This window comes from Urocampus carinirostris, unplaced genomic scaffold, assembly GCF_059441175.1.
Source record: "Urocampus carinirostris isolate Australia breed hairy pipefish unplaced genomic scaffold, RoL_Ucar_1.0 HiC_scaffold_175, whole genome shotgun sequence".
Lineage (NCBI taxonomy): Eukaryota > Metazoa > Chordata > Actinopteri > Syngnathiformes > Syngnathidae > Urocampus > Urocampus carinirostris.
In genome coordinates, this window is record NW_028283277.1 from 2975 (window position 1) to 12500 (window position 9526).

Below are 9526 nucleotides of genomic sequence, written 5' to 3' on the forward strand. Positions count from 1 at the left end.
CATACATTCAGACGGGTCCATGTATTTTCAGTTTTCCGTAGCAGGTGTGATTGTTTGTTTAATTAGGTAGTTTGTGTTGGTGACGGTGTTCCTAACTGTGGTGGCTTGTTTGTAGAATGTGGGGCCCTGCGTTTGTGTTATGTTGATTTCTGGTAATTTACTTTTTACTAAGTAGTCTTTCAGGTTTTTGTTTCTTTTAAAGGCTGAGATGATTTTGTAATCTTGGATTATGCTTGTGTTCTGTAGTGTCTGATTTATATTTTGTCCATTCATTCAGACGGGTCCATGTATTTTCAGCGACAGCCGCAGTACCGCCAAAATCCATGCAGCGGCGCTGAGTTTATGGCCTCCGAAAGGCCCATTCATTCAGACGGGTCCATGTATTTTCAGCGACAGCCGCAGTACCGCCAAAATCCATGCAGCGGCGCTGGGTTTATGGAATCCGAAAGGCCCATTCATTCAGACGGGTCCATGTATTTTCAACGACAGCCGCAGTACCGCCAAAATCCATGCAGCGGCGCTGGATTTATGGCCTCCGAAAGGCCCATTCATTCAGACGGGTCCATGTATTTTCAGCGACAGCCGCAGTACCGCCAAAATCCATGCAGAGGCGCTGAGTTTATGGCCTCCGAAAGGCCCATTCATTCAGACGGGTCCATGTATTTTCAGCGACAGCAGCAGTACCGCCAAAATCCATGCAGCGGCGCTGTATTTATGGCCTCCGAAAGGCCCATTCATTACCAACGGGGCTGCAGTAGCATCCCGCGGCCACGCAGGGGCAGATATTGTGAGGGAATTACATGGTAGTGGACGGAGCGCCCATGCATTTCCAATGGGAGTGCAGTACCTCAAAAATCCGCTCCAAGCCACCGAACTTGAGGGCCCGACGTTCCCTCAACACTAGCCCAGTGCAATCGACATTTCGTTCTGTGTACATTGTTACACAGAATGACAATACAAGGGAATTATTATTATTATTATTATTATTATTATGTATTCAGCCACTAGTGGCGGGCACAATACCCCAAACACTGGCCCGGCGCTGGCTGAGTTTATGGCCTCCGAAAGGCCCATACATTCAGACGGGTCCATGTATTTTCAGTTTTCCGTAGCAGGTGTGATTGTTTGTTTAATTAGGTAGTTTGTGTTGGTGACGGTGTTCCTAACTGTGGTGGCTTGTTTGTAGAATGTGGGGCCCTGCGTTTGTGTTATGTTGATTTCTGGTAATTTACTTTTTACTAAGTAGTCTTTCAGGTTTTTGTTTCTTTTAAAGGCTGAGATGATTTTGTAATCTTGGATTATGCTTGTGTTCTGTAGTGTCTGATTTATATTTTGTCCATTCATTCAGACGGGTCCATGTATTTTCAGCGACAGCCGCAGTACCGCCAAAATCCATGCAGCGGCGCTGAATTTATGGCCTCCGAAAGGCCCATTCATTCAGACGGGTCCATGTATTTTCAGCGACAGCCGCAGTACCGCCAAAATCCATGCAGAGGCGCTGAGTTTATGGCCTCCGAAAGGCCCATTCATTCAGACGGGTCCATGTATTTTCAGCGACAGCAGCAGTACCGCCAAAATCCATGCAGCGGCGCTGTATTTATGGCCTCCGAAAGGCCCATTCATTACCAACGGGGCTGCAGTAGCATCCCGCGGCCACGCAGGGGCAGATATTGTGAGGGAATTACATGGTAGTGGACGGAGCGCCCATGCATTTCCAATGGGAGTGCAGTACCTCAAAAATCCGCTCCAAGCCACCGAACTTGAGGGCCCGACGTTCCCTCAACACTAGCCCAGTGCAATCGACATTTCGTTCTGTGTACATTGTTACACAGAATGACAATACAAGGGAATTATTATTATTATTATTATTATTATTATGTATTCAGCCACTAGTGGCGGGCACAATACCCCAAACACTGGCCCGGCGCTGGCTGAGTTTATGGCCTCCGAAAGGCCCATACATTCAGACGGGTCCATGTATTTTCAGTTTTCCGTAGCAGGTGTGATTGTTTGTTTAATTAGGTAGTTTGTGTTGGTGACGGTGTTCCTAACTGTGGTGGCTTGTTTGTAGAATGTGGGGCCCTGCGTTTGTGTTATGTTGATTTCTGGTAATTTACTTTTTACTAAGTAGTCTTTCAGGTTTTTGTTTCTTTTAAAGGCTGAGATGATTTTGTAATCTTGGATTATGCTTGTGTTCTGTAGTGTCTGATTTATATTTTGTCCATTCATTCAGACGGGTCCATGTATTTTCAGCGACAGCCGCAGTACCGCCAAAATCCATGCAGCGGCGCTGAATTTATGGCCTCCGAAAGGCCCATTCATTCAGACGGGTCCATGTATTTTCAGCGACAGCCGCAGTACCGCCAAAATCCATGCAGAGGCGCTGAGTTTATGGCCTCCGAAAGGCCCATTCATTCAGACGGGTCCATGTATTTTCAGCGACAGCAGCAGTACCGCCAAAATCCATGCAGCGGCGCTGTATTTATGGCCTCCGAAAGGCCCATTCATTACCAACGGGGCTGCAGTAGCATCCCGCGGCCACGCAGGGGCAGATATTGTGAGGGAATTACATGGTAGTGGACGGAGCGCCCATGCATTTCCAATGGGAGTGCAGTACCTCAAAAATCCGCTCCAAGCCACCGAACTTGAGGGCCCGACGTTCCCTCAACACTAGCCCAGTGCAATCGACATTTCGTTCTGTGTACATTGTTACACAGAATGACAATACAAGGGAATTATTATTATTATTATTATTATTATGTATTCAGCCACTAGTGGCGGGCACAATACCCCAAACACTGGCCCGGCGCTGGCTGAGTTTATGGCCTCTGAAAGGCCCATACATTCAGACGGGTCCATGTATTTTCAGTTTTCCGTAGCAGGTGTGATTGTTTGTTTAATTAGGTAGTTTGTGTTGGTGACGGTGTTCCTAACTGTGGTGGCTTGTTTGTAGAATGTGGGGCCCTGCGTTTGTGTTATGTTGATTTCTGGTAATTTACTTTTTACTAAGTAGTCTTTCAGGTTTTTGTTTCTTTTAAAGGCTGAGATGATTTTGTAATCTTGGATTATGCTTGTGTTCTGTAGTGTCTGATTTATATTTTGTCCATTCATTCAGACGGGTCCATGTATTTTCAGCGACAGCCGCAGTACCGCCAAAATCCATGCAGCGGCGCTGGATTTATGGCCTCCGAAAGGCCCATTCATTCAGACGGGTCCATGTATTTTCAGCGACAGCCGCAGTACCGCCAAAATCCATGCAGAGGCGCTGAGTTTATGGCCTCCGAAAGGCCCATTCATTCAGACGGGTCCATGTATTTTCAGCGACAGCAGCAGTACCGCCAAAATCCATGCAGCGGCGCTGTATTTATGGCCTCCGAAAGGCCCATTCATTACCAACGGGGCTGCAGTAGCATCCCGCGGCCACGCAGGGGCAGATATTGTGAGGGAATTACATGGTAGTGGACGGAGCGCCCATGCATTTCCAATGGGAGTGCAGTACCTCAAAAATCCGCTCCAAGCCACCGAACTTGAGGGCCCGACGTTCCCTCAACACTAGCCCAGTGCAATCGACATTTCGTTCTGTGTACATTGTTACACAGAATGACAATACAAGGGAATTATTATTATTATTATTATTATTATGTATTCAGCCACTAGTGGCGGGCACAATACCCCAAACACTGGCCCGGCGCTGGCTGAGTTTATGGCCTCTGAAAGGCCCATACATTCAGACGGGTCCATGTATTTTCAGTTTTCCGTAGCAGGTGTGATTGTTTGTTTAATTAGGTAGTTTGTGTTGGTGACGGTGTTCCTAACTGTGGTGGCTTGTTTGTAGAATGTGGGGCCCTGCGTTTGTGTTATGTTGATTTCTGGTAATTTACTTTTTACTAAGTAGTCTTTCAGGTTTTTGTTTCTTTTAAAGGCTGAGATGATTTTGTAATCTTGGATTATGCTTGTGTTCTGTAGTGTCTGATTTATATTTTGTCCATTCATTCAGACGGGTCCATGTATTTTCAGCGACAGCCGCAGTACCGCCAAAATCCATGCAGCGGCGCTGGATTTATGGCCTCCGAAAGGCCCATTCATTCAGACGGGTCCATGTATTTTCAGCGACAGCCGCAGTACCGCCAAAATCCATGCAGAGGCGCTGAGTTTATGGCCTCCGAAAGGCCCATTCATTCAGACGGGTCCATGTATTTTCAGCGACAGCAGCAGTACCGCCAAAATCCATGCAGCGGCGCTGTATTTATGGCCTCCGAAAGGCCCATTCATTACCAACGGGGCTGCAGTAGCATCCCGCGGCCACGCAGGGGCAGATATTGTGAGGGAATTACATGGTAGTGGACGGAGCGCCCATGCATTTCCAATGGGAGTGCAGTACCTCAAAAATCCGCTAGAGGGCCCCGAACTTGAGGGCCCGGCGTTCCCTCAAGTGCCGATTTTATACCCCCTTCTCCAGCCGACAGCCAGAATTATATTAGGGACTCGCAATTTTGAGAGGTGAGCACCAGGGCTAATCAGCGGCCACCCGTGACCATTGAGTCCGACAGAGCAGAGGCTAGGGGCGGCCTCGCATCTCGCAATTACCGAGGGAAGATGCCGGTTCTCGAAAAATTTCTAAGTTTTTCAAATTTTAAAGTATTGAAGTATTTAGGGCGCTTCCCGCGGCCCTGGCTTTTGCATGTACCCCTCTAAGCTCCGGTTCTCGAAAAATGTCTAAGTTTTTCAAACTTTAAAGTATTGAAGCCGGACTTCCGCGGAGGCTGACAGGGGGCCTCCATCGAAGCACCCTTCACCCCCGGGTGAGCCGGCGTCGGCCCACGGGCCTGCCGGTTCCCCAACTGAGCGATTGGCACACGAGACCCGCCTCGGAGGGCCCACGTCGGCCGGCGCAAGCCGGTGTTCGGAGCGTGCGGCTCCTCCGGCTTTGCGGGTCAAGCTCCAGCGCCGAGGATACTAGGCAAACGTTGGGCCCCCCCGAGCCGAGTGGATACCCGCCTCAGAAAGAGCTGGGGCGGTACGTACGGACGGCCTCACTAAGAGGGAACGGAAGCTACTAAAGCACACGTATAACTGTCCGATGTGCGAACGAAAGTGAGGCCGGACGAATCCGATACGAGTTACGAGTGAGGCGGGATCCACGGCTGGCACTCGCGGGGCCCTCTTGCGAAACCATGCCTCGGCGTGAACCTTTTGGCGGCAGAACCAAGACGAACCGAGGTCGAGCTTCCGTCTCGAGCCACACCCAGACGTCCGACCGTCGCGGAGCCCGACGCCACGCGTGCTAGGGCTCCGCGCGAAACATCGTTTCACGACACCCGCTCGTCAGCCCGTCCGAACGTATACGAGTGTCGCGCGGCCCCCCGGGCCCGGCTGTAGCCACAGCCTCGTCCCGGACCAGGGCCGCACCGCCACCAGCAGCGCCCCCCCGGCGGCAGACGCACTCTGGTTGATCCTGCCAGTAGCATATGCTTGTTTTCAAGATTAAGCCATGCATGTCTAAGTACGAATGGCCAGTACAGTGAAACTGCGAACGGCTCATTAAATCAGTTATGGTTCCTTTGATCGCTCCACCGTTACTTGGATAACTGTGGCAAATCCAGAGCTAATACATGCAAACGAGCGCCGACTCGCGGGCGGGGCTCCGGCCTCGCCCCGGGGACGCGTGCATTTATCAGACACAAAAACCCACGCGGTGTCCGGCGGGCGGGGGCTCAGCCGTCGCGCGCGTCCCCCGCGTCCGGCCTCCGCCTCTCCGGGCGGGGGCGTAAGCGGCGCGGGCGGCTCCGCGCGCGCCGGTCCTCGTTCCGCCGGCCCGGCCCCCCCTTTGTGTTGACTCAGGATAACCTCGTGCCGATCGCTCGCCCACCCGAGGCGGCGACGACTCATTCGAATGTCTGCCCTATCAACTTTCGATGGTAGACTCTGCGCCTACCATGGTGACCACGGGTAACGGGGAATCAGGGTTCGATTCCGGAGAGGGAGCATGAGAAACGGCTACCACATCCAAGGAAGGCAGCAGGCGCGCAAATTACCCACTCCCGACACGGGGAGGTAGTGACGAAAAATAACAATACGGGACTCGTTCGAGTCTCCGTAATTGGAATGAGCCGAACACAAACCCATCGGCCAGCATCCATTGGAGGGCAAGTCTGGTGCCAGCAGCCGCGGTAATTCCAGCTCCAATAGCGTATTTTAAAGTTGCTGCAGTTAAAAAGCTCCTAGTTGGACCCCGGGACGCGAGCTGACGGTCCGCCGCGAGGCGTGCATCCGTCTGTCCCAGCCCCTGCCTCTCGGCAAAAGCCCCCGTGATGCCCTTCGCTGGGTGTCACTCGCGGGGCCCGAAGCGTTTACTTTGAGGAAATTAGAGTGTTCAAAGCAGGCCACACGGCCGCCCCTGCATATCGCAGCTGGGAATAATGGAATAGGACTCCGGTTCTATTTTGTGGGTTGTCATGAACTGGGGCCATGATTAAGAGGGACGGCCGGGGGCATTCGTACTGCGCCGCTAGAGGTGAAATTCTTGGACCGGCGCAAGACGGACGAGAGCGAAAGCATTTGCCAAGAATGTTTTCATTAATCAAGAACGAAAGTCGGAGGTTCGAAGACGATCAGATACCGTCCTAGTTCCGACCATAAACGATGCCGACTCGCGATCCGGCGGCGTTATTCCCATGACCCGCCGAGCAGCACCCGGGAAACCGACCAAGTGTCTGGGTTCCGGGGGGAGTATTGTTGCAAAGCTGAAACTTAAAGGAATTGACGGAAGGGCACCACCAGGAGTGGAGCATGCGGCTTAATTTGACTCAACACGGGAAACCTCACCCGGCCCGGACACGGAAAGGATTGACAGATTGAAGGCTCTTTCTCGATACCGTGGGTGGTGGTGCATGGCCGTTCGTAGTTGGTGGAGCGATTTGTCTGGTTAATTCCGATAACGAACGAGACTCAAACATACTAAATAGTACCGCGGCCCCCCGCGCGGTCGGCGGCAGAAAACTTCTTAGAGGGACAAGTGGCTCTCAGCCACACGAGAATGAGCAATAACAGGTCTGTGATGCCCTTAGATGTCCGGGGCTGCACGCGCGCCACACTGAGCGTATAAGCGCGTCGTCTATCCCCGCGCCGGCAGGCGCGGGTAATCCTATGAACCCCGCTCGTGACAGGGCCTGGGGATTGCAATTATTTCCCACCAACGAGGAATTCCCAGTAAGCGCGGGTCATTAGCCTGCGTTGATTAAGTCCCTGCCCTTTGTACACACCGCCCGTCGCTACTACCGATCGGATGGCTTAGTGAGGTCCTCGGATAGTCCCCGCCGGGGCCGGCCCCGGCTCCGGCGGTGTGCCAGAAGACGGTCGAACTTGACTATCTAGAGGAAGTAAAAGTCGTAACAAGGTTTCTGTAGGTGAACCTGCAGAAGGATCATTAACGTACGAGCGGCAGCAGATCCGCCTCGGTACACCCCCGACGAGCCAGACGCCGAGGGCGGCGGGTCGTCGCAGGCGGAGGAAGAGGGTAGACCGGGACGGGACGGGACGGGGGGCGCGGCGCGGGTCACTCCCGGGCCGCGCGTCGGAGCGAGTTCGGCGGGCGCCACGCGGCGCGGCGCGACGCGAGAAAAGGCGGCGGGCGATGTCGCGCTACCTCCGTGCGAGCGGGGTAGCGCGCTCGTCCGACGACCCCAGTAGCGCGGCGCGGCGCGACGACAGGCGACCGCCAGCGACGGGCGAAAGGCGGCGGCCGTGCGCGGGACCCCCGTAACCGGGGAATCCCCCTCTGCCGACGACCCTAGCTCGGCGCGGTTCTCGCGCTTCCGGCGCGCGCTTCCGGGGCGGCACTCGCCTCGACGACCTCCCGTCCTTTAAAGGTAACGGTTCGGGCCGGCGCCCCGGCGTCCGTCCGCCCGTCGGTGTCGCGTGTCCGTGCGGCGCGGGGCTGCTCTCGGCGAGGGTCGCCGAGCAAGCGGATCCCCGCACGGATCACAACGGCCGTATGGCGGCGGCGTCGGGACGCCCGCCCGAGACGAAGGTTCAGGGCGACGAAACGGTGCTCCCACCGGCTACCTTTTTCCCCGGCCAAACGCGTCCGTCGGCCGGAGCCCTCGAGGGGCCGCGTAGCGCGCGCGTGGGCCGGCCCCCGGACACCGGAGTCCCTCCCGGGGCTCCGGACACCGGGGGTTCGGTTCCGCGCGGTCCGCCGCGGTCTCCTCTGTCCATCCATAGTCCGGGCAGGCCGCGGCCGGGTCGGGGGCCAGTCCCCCCTCGGTGTCAGCGCGGTCGCGCCGCCCTTGTAAACCAAACCCACTCGCTGACGGGTAGCAACACCCAAAGCGTCGCTTCGCGGCGCGGCGGGGCTTCCAAGTCGGATGGCCTTCCGGGGTCCGGGTAGGAGACGCCGGGGGCCGGCCTCAGCGCCGAGCCCCCGACCTACCCGGCGAGTCCGGTCGCCGAGTCGTGTCAGGCCCGAGCGGGAGACGCCGGGCGCCGGCCTCAGCGCCGAGCGCCCGACCTACCCGGGCCGACGCACGTCTCGGGCGCCGTCGCGGCCCCGAGCGGGAGACGCCGGGCGCCGGCCTCAGCGCCGCGCGCCCGACCCGCTCGGCTCGTCGCGGCGTCGCGCGTATCGCGCCCGTCGGTAACCGCGCCGCGGGTTAGGGGCTCGCTCGCGGGAGCGACCGAACGGCACCCGCGGCGCGTTCGTCTCCGGTACAAACCCTGTCGTGAATTTGTCTCCGATCGTCCCGGGCGGACGTAAAAGGGCCCAAACGTACGACTCTTAGCGGTGGATCACTCGGCTCGTGCGTCGATGAAGAACGCAGCTAGCTGCGAGAACTAATGTGATTTGCAGGACACATTGATCATCGACACTTTGAACGCACATTGCGGCCCCGGTTTTACCCCGGGGCCACGCCTGTCTGAGCGGCGCTTTCCAATCGATCGGACGCGGGCCGGGCCCTCCGCGACATTCCGCCGGTCCGTCCGGCGGGTGGCGCGAGAACCCGGTCCGCGCGGGCGAGGCTCGGGCCCTCCGCGACATTCCGCCGGTCCGCCCGGCGGGTGGCGCGCGACCCGTGTCCCCGCCCACTCCGCGGCTGGGGTTTCGCAGGGACCCCCGTCCCTTCGTACCCTCAAATACAGACTCGGGCGGCGCTCCGTGTCCGTCCGCCCGTCGGTGTCGCGCGTCCGCGCGTCCGGAGGTGCTTCTCGGCTGCCGGTGAGTACGGCTGGTACTTAGCATACCGAGAAGGTGCTCCGCGCGCGCGGCTCCGCGCGGCGGCCCGTATGGCGGCGGCGCTCGGCGCCCTCCTCAGGTAAAGGTCCCGGTCGGCGCCTCGGCGTCCGTCCGCCCGTCGGTGTCGCGTGTCCGTGCGGCGCGGGGCTGCTCTCGGCGAGGGTCGCCGAGCAAGCGGATCCCCGCACGGATCACAACGGCCGTATGGCGGCGGCGCCGGTCCCGGCGCCGGCCCCGACCGCACAGCTCTACGCGCACGCCCTCAGATCAGACGAGACGACCCGCTGAATTTAA

At 56.8% G+C, this 9526-nt stretch overlaps 3 non-coding genes across 3 annotated transcripts in view; all 3 read left to right on the forward strand.

Annotated features, from left to right (window-relative positions):
• The first annotated feature begins 5442 nt into the window (after nucleotides 1–5442).
• On the forward strand, nucleotides 5443–7429 carry LOC148344932 (18S ribosomal RNA). The gene has a single exon (XR_015848990.1). It is a non-coding gene; the product is annotated as an 18S ribosomal RNA (ribosomal RNA).
• A 1342-nt stretch (nucleotides 7430–8771) lies between these two features.
• Nucleotides 8772–8925, forward strand: LOC148344933 (5.8S ribosomal RNA). Its single transcript, XR_015848989.1, has one exon. It is a non-coding gene; the product is annotated as a 5.8S ribosomal RNA (ribosomal RNA).
• Nucleotides 8926–9489: 564 nt separating this feature from the next.
• The window catches only part of LOC148344934 (28S ribosomal RNA), a 4529-nt gene continuing 4492 nt past the window's right edge, over nucleotides 9490–9526 (forward strand). Inside the window, exon 1 of the ribosomal RNA XR_015848991.1 lies at nucleotides 9490–9526. This exon is cut by the window's right edge and continues 4492 nt beyond it. This is a non-coding gene — a ribosomal RNA (28S ribosomal RNA).